Source organism: Mesocricetus auratus, unplaced genomic scaffold (genome assembly GCF_017639785.1).
Source record: "Mesocricetus auratus isolate SY011 unplaced genomic scaffold, BCM_Maur_2.0 Super-Scaffold_100008, whole genome shotgun sequence".
Classification (NCBI taxonomy): domain Eukaryota; kingdom Metazoa; phylum Chordata; class Mammalia; order Rodentia; family Cricetidae; genus Mesocricetus; species Mesocricetus auratus.
Genome location: NW_024429192.1, coordinates 19206997 through 19217682, shown reverse-complemented (window position 1 = coordinate 19217682; position 10686 = coordinate 19206997). Strand labels below are relative to the sequence as shown.

Genomic DNA, 10686 nt, shown 5'->3' with positions numbered 1-10686 from the left:
GGAAGTTGCTTGACCCATTGACCTTGTTTGGCATCAGAAAGTCAACGTTAGCCATTAAACGTCAGATCAATCCTCAATGATTTAAACATTTTACCCCAAAGTCTCTAGCTTCCTGGAAGCTTTGATTTAAAAAAATGTTCAAAAATCATCATTTTTTCAAGAGTCCAAGGAGTTGCTATTTTGGCTTAATTCATCTTCAGATTGTTTTAAATATTTTTATTAATTCTCTGAGAATTGCGTATTTTGAACACTTCACCACCCTATTCGGTTTTCAACACCCACATCTCAATTGGTGTCCAGTACTTATAAGGCAGTACCTGTGTATTTTTTTAAATCTGTATTATAATTTCCAGTGGATATTATATCTGTTTCATATTAATGAAATGAACTCTCTCTGCTATTCATTTTTTCTTAAGTATTTGTGTATTGTGTACATGAATGTAAGCATGTTTGTGTGTGTGTGTGTATGTGTGTGTGTCAGAGAGAGAGAAGAAAGAGAGAGAGAGTACTTGTAACTTGTACCTGTGGGATCCAAAACTGATGTTAGGAATCTTTCTTGGTTACTTTCCACTGTACTCATTGAGGAAGGCTTGCTGATCAGGCAAGTCTGGCTTGTCCCCTTGCTTCCAGTCCTGAGGCTGGAATGGGGGCAGGTGGGTGGCAACACACCCAGTATTTACAGGATACTGCAGATCTAAACTTCAGTCTTCAAGCTTTTGTGACAGGTGTTTTAACCACTGAGCCCTCTCCCAGCCTCTGGGATTCCTATTAAACAATAAACCATAAGGTGTTTTCTGTCTGATACAGTCGTGCTTGGAATTATCACTATATTACAATTATGCATGAAAAAGCACTTCTCTCTTTAGGTCAAGGAAGTCCATGCTTAGTGGATCTTCTATCCCACATGATGTAGAACATTTGGTTAGGTAGTCAATAAATGATACAGTCTCTGAGGTGGGCAGGATCAAGTTGGAGGGCAGAAGACATGGAAATCTATCCATGCAGCTATCAAGACTTTATAGAGAATCTCGTAGATTTCCTCCTAGGAGGCAAAAAGAGCTAATTTCCTTAATTTCACACAAGGAGAATTAAGTCCAGTTTTCAAGGGAAGACACTGGGGTCTGGAGGAGCCCGCTGACACACATTGAAGACTGTGGGTCAGACCTCTGTCTAGCCCTACAATCTAAACATGTGTTTATCAGGGATGATTTGTAACTCATTCTTTTCTATCTCTGAGATGACCGAGAGATTCCAGTGTCCAAAGACTGGTGCACCATTCTTGTGGGCACAGTATATGTCATCTTAATGACTGGTTGAAGGATTAAATGGGGCAACAATTACCATCCCTAGGTTGTAGGTACCAACAAATTTTGAATTGGTATCTGCCGCTTGACGGTGTCACTTGTATTAGGTGTGACAAGTTGTAATCTGAACTAACACCTAATTTAGATACTAGTTCCTTGCAGGCCCAGCCTCCCACTCCCAGTGTACCTGCTCCACAATTATTGCTGTCTTGCCTGCCAAAGTTCCATTAAGGGCTCCTGGCGCTTGCGTGGATACTCTACTAAATTTAATCCCCCAAAATGACTTCTTCTTGCCAACTGGGCACATCAAACCGAAGAAATAATGTCAGGCAGATATAAAGGAATCTGTTTTATCGAAACATACGGCAGAAACAAATGAGAAGAAGGGCTTTTTTTCCTGGTGTGATTTTGTACACACACACACACACACACACACACACACACACAAAATCGGTTTTATTGTCAATTCAAATATTCATGTCAAAACAGACGACATTGCCAATAGGTTGACTACAGAGAAACTGATAGCCTTTGGCTGGTTCTAAGACAGGGGTTTGGCCATGTCCCAGTCTGGGAGGGCAATGTAGTAAAGTCAGCGAAGGGTACACAATGCACTCTGCTCTTCCACTAATCTTGGATGATCTAGACCAGCTTGGTGGCAGTAAGAGGTACATGGCTGTCCTTCCCCATGCTCATACTTAGAACCTTCCAGTAGGATCCTTGAACCCAGCATGAGGTGAATCTTCAATGCAGGCCACTCATAAACTGAGTTATTTGGCACTGCCTCTCTGGATGGTGCTTATCTGTTTGTTTTTCCACCACCTTAAATAAATAAGTTTTGAAAATCCTGATCATTGACTCAGATGGAGCCATCAGAAATCTGCTTCAGTGGACCCCAACCCCATTCCCCACCTCCATGACTTTTTTTCCCAAGAGCTAAAGATTTGCATTGCGATGTAGTTCTCAATAGAAGATGCTTCCTGGCAAAACCCAAGGCTTTGTTTTCTCCCTAGAGGTTGATGAAAGGAAGCACAGACACACAATAAGAACTGGTTTCCCAAGGATCTGTCTTGCCCGGCTTGGTGACCTTTGACCTCCCCCAGGGGGACATAAGGTTACCGTGATTGTACTCTGGACTTGTACACCAGAAGCTGTGAACTCAAGACTAGAAGCAGTAGATGGGATTTAGTGGATGAGGGCAGCTCCCTAGGCAGAGAAAATAACTAGGTGATCTTGCCCACCAGAACCCCCAATTAGCAGTTATTTATAGCCCACTGGCCGGCAACTTCAATTACCTCGTTGGATATATTCATATTCACATGGTGTCTTCCTCAAATATAAATCGCCTGTGGTAGGCTGGCTCTCAGAGGAACAAGAGGAGTTTAGAAAAGGAATGTTCGTGTGTGTGTGTGTGTGTGTGTGTGTGTGTGTGTGTGTGTGTGTGTGTGGGTGTGTGTGTGTGTGGGTGTGTTAACATTTGTGCTACAGTCCAAGCTGGACAGGAGAGCTGTCAGCAACTCTCTGGCACCCACCCAGGATGTCCTCCATTCAGGGCAATACAGATGGGCCTCCGGCCAGACAGCCACTTATCTGCCTGCCCTTACCTTCCAGCTGTTTCTACATCAGCGTCCCACACAACATCACCCAGCCCCAGTCTCCCTTATTTCGTGGGAAACCTTCACCAACCTCACTCCAAACGCCCCTCATTTCCAAACTGGCTGTTCCCCAGGCTTACCACGACACTGGGAGAGTCTCTTTGCTGGAGAAGAAAAGGAGGGCAGGATGTTGGAAGGAAGCTCTCCTCGACAGATGGGAATGAGAGTGCTGTGACTAACTGGAGGCAATAAAGGTGTTAGCGAATAGCAAGAGGGGAGAGTGGGCGCCGCAGAGTGTTAGCTGTCCTGCGTGCTGCGTGCTGTGCCCGTGCCAGCGAGCTGCCTGGCTAAGCCTCTGTATTAACAGCGTGTGACTGTGGCACATTCACAACCTACTCGTGCCTTTGTCAGCATCACATGATCTGGTGAGTCTCTGTCCAACTAAGGAGGTTAATGGCTCCTTGTCGTCTATTTGTCCTGGTCATCGCTTGTGGCTTGTGCCCTACTCCCTTGCTTTTCTCTTCCTTATCCCTACTCCACTTTGCGTTATAGCCCTCATTCTTTATTTTTAAGATTTATGTTTATTATTGTGAGAGAGAGATGATAGGCAGAGACAGAGAGAGGGGGAGAGAGAGGGGGGAGAGACAGAGAGAGACAGAGAGACAGAGACAGAGAGAGACAGAGAGAGAGAGAGAAAGACAGAGAGAGACGGAGAGACAGAGAGAGACAGAGAGACAGAGACAGAGAGAGAGACAGAGAGACAGAGAGAGAGAGAAAGACAGAGAGAGAGACGGAGAGACAGAGAAAGAGACAGAGAGAGAGAGGAGAAATACATGTGTGGAGATTCAGTGTAGAACAAATGCCGTTGAATCTCCTGGCGCTGGAATTACAGGCTGCTGTGAGCCATCTGATGTATGTGTGCTCGGGACTGAACTCAGGGCCAGCAATGTATGTTCTTAGTCATTGAGTAAAGTCTCCAGGCCTCAGAGTTTCTTAAAGGGGAGCCTTGTCCTGAAGGTCAAGCCCATGTGAAGAAAGTAATGACGCTGTCATCAGAGACATCTAGCCAATGCTCCCAGTGAAGAAAACCCACTTCTTGCCTAGAATTGTGTTTATGATGTTTACATGGCTCTTACAGTGAGAACTCCGGGTGAACAGGAGTGTCGCTCAGTTGGAGTTTATGTGGTGGTCTAATTTTAATCTCAAGCTCTGCAAAAAGCAGACAGATGAGCCCCGAAGATACCATAAGGCAAAAATACCACCCAAATAAGAAATACTGTAATACATGCATGTGACCATTCATATTTCAAATTCTCTCTCACAACTAAGCAAATCAATACTTTAAAAAGTTAACAAAGTTTCTAAGCTTACACAACCAACATGAGTAAAGGGGTCACTTGGAGGTCAAATTTCCTGCTCACCCCCTTGTGAATTTCAGTATAAAAAAAACAGAAGTCACACCCCCTCTGGGCCACTTGCACCCAGTTTTGAACTGAGACAAACAAAGCCAAATGACCAGAGTTGCTTCTGTGTCCCTGGGACTCATGACCTGAAGGAAATCACCCAACCTACTGATTTTCGATCGTCTTCTGGCTGAGGAAGCTGGGCAGGTCATCTAAGGTCAAGCTCTGCAATCCAATGACCCTTGAAACTTAACTCTTTCACCACAATACCTATCATTTCTAAGTAAATAGTGTTCGCAGTCCTCTCTGCTAAAATAGGTTAGGTAAATAAAAAGGGAAGATCAGGCTATGTTGTGGGCCTCGGTTATAACCTGGGAACCAGGGCTGAAACACAGTGCTAACGATAAGCAAGCTTCCAGGGTCTACCATTTACAGTTTAAATGCTTTACCGGAGAGGTTAAAAGTTCAAAGTTGAGTCACAGTCTGAGGTCGCCCTGCTCTTCCTTTTTAATTATCTGAGGTCAGGAAGTTAATAATACCAGAAATCCCCAATGGAGACCTCCTGTGAACTTTAAACTCGCCTCTCCCTCCCTCTGTCTCTTTTTTTGAAGTGGGTAAAAAGTTCAGTAGAAACACAGTGGACTTTTCCTCTTAGCCTCCGACCATTCATCCCCTAAGGTCAAAAGTTCACCTGTAAAACAGAAAGCCTTGTTCTCGAATCCACATATAAACAGATCACTTATTAAAAGGTAAACATTCCCAAAGCAAGTCAAAGTCCAAAACGCATCTGTTCAATAAAAATGAAAATATTGTAATAAAGCGAGTCTTTGATCTTTATCGCTTGCCTTGGAATTGAACATCAGACTTCATTTTTTATTTTATTTTATTTAGTCATAGAAAAAGAACATTCTCATGAGCTCTCTGCTCGCCCACTTCTTCCCTGTGATTGGCCTATCTCGGAAAGATAAAACTCAGACATTTTCAAGTAGTTATTTTTACTCTCTTATCTTAAGACAACAGGTTCTATACCTTTTGTGTTTGTTCTTTTTGCTTGCATGGGAATTTAAGAAGCACAGTGTTTCTAAGTCAGAGAAGCGTCAAGTACTGTGGAATTGAGATGTGTTTGCTGAAGATGGTAGGGAATATAGAAACCATAAAGAACCAGGAGCCTCATGAAGCTCATGGGAGTAAGAGACAGGCCAGATCTGACATCATAAATAATTCTACAGCTCAGACATGAAACCCAAGGACAGACACAAAGCTGGAATGGGCACTTAGTGGTGGCAGGGCTTATCCTGACTGGAAACTTTCCACTTGAACATCTTGCAAAGCAAAGGCCTGGTGTGCCCCCTTCTAGACAAGCAAACAGCATAGAGTCCATTGTTTTCAGAACAAGTCACTCATTTTTCTAAATGATCTTACCTATGAGTCACCCCCACTTGGGGTTACTGGATAGACAGGGTCTTACTGTATAACTCAGGCAGGCCTCCAACATGTTGTCCTCCTGCCTCAACCTCCCAAGGTGATGGAATTACAGGGGTTTGCCACCACATTCAGTCAAACACTTGTAGGAAGAATTTTGTCACAACTTATGAATTACATGTGAACACTGCCCCTCGATTTCTACCTCAATCATTTTTGTAACAATTAATAAATACACTTAATTATAGAAAATGACTTATGAAATAAGGATATGTAGCATATATGTATTTTTACACAATGGCTTATGTGATTTGCTGCTAACTTTTAGCACAAAATCAAAACTATATGGAATTCTAAAGAAACTCTGCCTGAGATGGGGTCCCACCAAGAGCAACGTGCCTACTGTCCTCAGGGACTCCTGGATGCAGCTGGATAGCCCAGACCAGGAATGGCCCAGCCAGGAAGGAAGTGAGGGGAGAGCATGGCTTACTTCCTTCTGCTAGGACTCCTTTCTCGACAGCTGTGAGGAAGAATGGAAATTCCTCATGAGTCAATCTGTGACTTCAAAGCATGGGATAAAACTTGAGAGACTTGATTGTATTGATTAGGATGTTGCCCCAAAGGAAGTCACTGTATTTAGGAGGGCATGTAGTGAAAACTAAGTATTAAAATAGTTACTAAAAAGTGACAGGGATTCAGACACCCAGAAGACTTTTGGCTGGTGTCACAAGAGCAACTTCTGGTTTCAGTTCTACTGAAGAGTTACTCATGATTATTTCTGTTCCTTCTTTTTAAATTTTGTCACTACATTTTATTTGAGCTAGCTGTTTCCAACCTTCTGTCTGTGTGAATTCTCCAATTTCAAAACAGGAATTTTCTTCTCATTATTTTTTGTTTTAAAGAAATTATTTTGTGGCAAGGATCACGTTGTCCTCCAAGCATGCTGTCCCTTTTAGACAGAGATAGAATTTGCTTTGCTCAGAGCTAACCACACAGCCTGATGTAGATGTCACGAGGGTCTGAAGTGCTCTTGGGGTCTCCATCTCTTACACGTTCTGATCCCTCTACCTTTGGCACCATACCCTAAACCTAGTCCTCTGCCTCCACATGACTCCTGGTTCACACAGCTCCTCCTCTCTGCTCCCCTCTTCCTTTCTTTGTAAATACCTCTCCTAGCAACTGAGTGGGGAGCTCTATCACAGTAACTGTCCTACCCCGTTTAGTTCATTTGTCTGCCTCTGACAATAAAACACGATCAAGAGGCAGAGGCAGACGCAGACGCAGGTGGATCGCTGTGAGTTCGAGACCAGCCTGGTCTACAAGAGCTAGTTCCAGGACAGCCTCCAAAGTCACAGAGAAACCCTGTCTTGAAAAAACAAAAAACAAACAAAACTAAGCACGATCAAAAACGGAAATATGCATGCAATCCACCGGAAGTTCCCCCTTCTCAAAAGTGAAGCTTCACAGTTTAGAAACAGAATGCATACTTCCAGACAGCAAAACAAAACTACGTATGGCAAAGAGAATCCTCTCACACAGTTCTGCCACAGCGACAGCAGTTCTCCATGAAACCCACATGCTCGTGAAGCTATTTGCTCATCCTTTCCCAGTTTGGGTTTCAGTAGAAAAAAAAATGTTAAATATGAGTTCATAGCTAGAGTTTAAAAGAATCTTGAGGACTATCTCATCCCATTTCTAGAAAATTTGTGCATGCTCTAAAATGAGCCAGTCCAGGTTCTCTGTCCCTAACCTTTCCCTCTTTGGCTATTGCTCACTGAGGGCCGGCTCTGGGCCCTCGCTGTGAATAGTCTCACCTGTACCCTTCCATCTGTGGCTGTCTCCAGAGCTGTCTTTTTAGGAGGAGATGAGTAGGAGGAAAAGATGGGAGCTAAGGAGGAAGACAGAGAGAAAGCCCTCCTGCTTTTGATGTGCTCCTTGTTCCTAGTGGGCTGCGGTGCTCTAACCCGGTGCTGCCAAATTTAGCTTTAAAATCAGGTCTGCATTCCAAATCTGTGCTCACCTCTCCCCATCGCTGACTTTCAGCGACACGGAAAACTTTTCTGCACCTGCATTTTGGCTTTCCTCTCTGTTCTTCAGTGTGGAGGGAATCGGTAGAGGACTCAGTGGAGAAGAGGATCGTTCCATCAGGGGCTCGGAAGGGGTCAGCCAACGGTGCCGATGTGTCCATCTTTCCCTTCACTCTGTGCCTGCACCTTGGTTATTTGTTGGTATCTGTGGTCTCATCACGTCTGCCCTAAGCCATGTCTCCCCTGTGGCACAGTGACACACCTAGGCGTCCCCATGCTCTGTTTCCTGCCGATCCTCCTGTAGGCAGTGTGTATAAAATTCATCCTTCTCCTTTTCCTCACCAGAGATAATCTGGTTAGAGACCAGTACACAGTGCTTCCCATATCCCAGGTTAAATATCGTGGAAGGGTGGGCTAGAACATTCCACTTGTTTTTGCTAGCACCGTAGTTTGTCTACACTTCTAAGACAATGCGAGCTTTGTTGCCAAGTTTCACTGAAGAAAAAAACCAAATGTGTGTTTGAGGGGCAAGGTTTTTTCCCCCAAAGAGTTCTTCTTGGTGGCTGCCGAAAGATGGGATTTCCAGCCTTCAGCCACACAGGTGAGAGCATTGCCCCAGGAACAGCCTAGTTAGATGATGAAAGGAAGTAGGCCCCGAATAACTCTGTGCTTATCCACCTGGTAGCTGTGATATGCCTACACAGTTTGGGCAAATATATAATTTCTGAGCATCGCAAAAAAAAAAAAAAAAAGAACGCAGACTCTAATGGCATTTAGACATCAATGCAAGCCTGAAATACAATGTTTAATTAAAATATTAATGCTGGTTAAATGCCCACTAATGGGTGTGTGAAAGTAAATATCCTTGATTCTAAATATAAAGGTTTCAAAATTGGCATTGCAAAATCGTTTAAGGTCTATGCCTCAACCAAATGTTAAATAGTTGTGGTTGCTTTTATGAACTAAATCTGTGCTTGCCTCCTCCCAATTCACATATCAAAGCCCTACCTCCCAGTGTGATGGTACTAGGAAGTGAGGCTTTAAGGCGTTTGTCTAAAGCTTTCCTTTGCTTCTACAAGAGACTAACTAAATTCATAAGCAACATAAATTCATTTAGTTCATGGGTCTAGAACAATGGTTCTCAACCTGTGGGTCACAACCCTTTTGGGGGATGCATATCAGATATCACACATATCAGATATTTACATAGAAAACTACAGTTACTAAGTAGCAGTGGAATAATTTTTATGCTTAGGATCACCACAGCATGAGGAACTGTATTAAGGGTCACAGAATCAGGAAAGCTGAGAACTACTGATCTAGAGGCTGGCAAGTGGCCAGATCAAATCCCCAGCCTTTCAGAGCACATCTTGTTGTGTTATATGATGATAACGGCACCCTACAGCTCATCAATACAGAGGGGTGCTAAAGTCAATCTCTGTAAGCTCACCACTCCAGAGATAAAGGCATTAATCCCTTCTGAAGGGCAGAGCCCACACTGCCTTATCACCTCTGAACTTTACACTTCTCAGCGTTGTAGCTCAGGGAATTAAGTTTCCCACTTATTTAAACCAAAGTGGATGTGGTTAGGTTTCCATGGGAGCTGACATTTCCATAGGATGATGAAAAGGAGTTGGTTTCTTTTCTCTACCATGTGAAAATCCAACCATCTGTGATCCAGGAGGAAAACTCTTACCAAGAACCATGCTAACTCAACAGTCTAGTACTCCTCCAGGTCTAGAACAGCAACTGTGAGACACAGATGCCTTGCTTTAATCCACCTGTCTATGCTATTTATTAGAGAAACCCAAAGTGACAGCCACCCTTGTTACAACCCATAGAAATGAAAACTACTCAAAACTGTATGCTGAATATTGATAACAGTTTCGATAAACCATCACTCAGATACTTTAAACCACAGATGGACATAAACTAGTCCACCCTTCTTGTAAATGGAGTTCTTCAGATTTGACAAGGAAGTACTATACAGAAGAGCTGAGGCTATCAGTCCAAGTGATCATGGCTTTTTAGTTCCAACCACAAGTGGAGAGTTTACTAGCTCCATTTGAAGCAAGACTAGACGGAGCCCACATAGTCCAGGCTGTATCTAATCATAGTATTGCTCAAATTATGTCTGGAGTGCAGCCATACCCTGAAGTCAATTTAGAGATTAGTCTAGACCCACAGCCTAAAATTTGTATTTTTGTAGTCTAGATTGCATTATGTTTATTTAATTATATATATTTGATTGGTTATATATTTTATTTGTGTGTGTGCTTATGCTTGTATGAATGCGTATGCATGCATATGTGTCTCTATGTGTATGTGTGCATGTGTGTGTGTGTGTGTGTGTGTATTGTGACTAAATCCATGGATTAGCTTCATGATTGTTCCAGAGAGGGTAAGTTCTAGAACTCAGGTGAATTTATCTGGGTCAGTTACAGACTCTTACTCTCCTCATGCTGGAAAAAGACCAATCTTCAAGATTGAGGACACAAGGCTCCGTGTAACCAGAGATCTCATGCCAAGGACGAGTGGGTTAAAAATAGACACAGGTGGCTACATATGACTCCTTTCCATGAGCTTCCAGACCTCCAGGGGGCAAATTTCTTGCTTTGCTGCCAAAACTCTCTATTTGTCTTATCAGAAAGAATTACCTAGTAGAATAATATACTTAGGAGCACATGTTCTCCGTGGAACAGATAGTAACTATTTAAGGATATTTTTTCAGTGATTTTTTTAAAGTAATGAAACTGTTAGGATTGTTTCTGAAAACCTTACACAAAGCTGTCATCAGTGTCATAAGGTGAGCCTTCCCTCGGAACTGTGTCTCGTTTCTTCTGTGTCTAAAGTCTTCCCCGAAAGGGACTTACATCTTAGCTAACGTTGATAGTGTTGCAAGATTTATTTGAGCTCTGTTAACATTTGCTTAAAG

At 43.1% G+C, this 10686-nt stretch overlaps 1 long non-coding RNA gene across 2 annotated transcripts in view; it reads right to left on the bottom strand.

Moving 5' to 3' along the window:
• The window catches only part of LOC121141763, a 28340-nt gene extending 25089 nt beyond the window's left edge, over positions 1–3251 (bottom strand). For both annotated transcript variants that reach the window (XR_005878702.1, XR_005878701.1), the window contains exon 1: positions 3040–3251. This is a non-coding gene — a long non-coding RNA (uncharacterized LOC121141763). The remainder of the gene's footprint in view (positions 1–3039) is intronic.
• Between the last annotated feature and the right edge of the window lie 7435 nt (positions 3252–10686).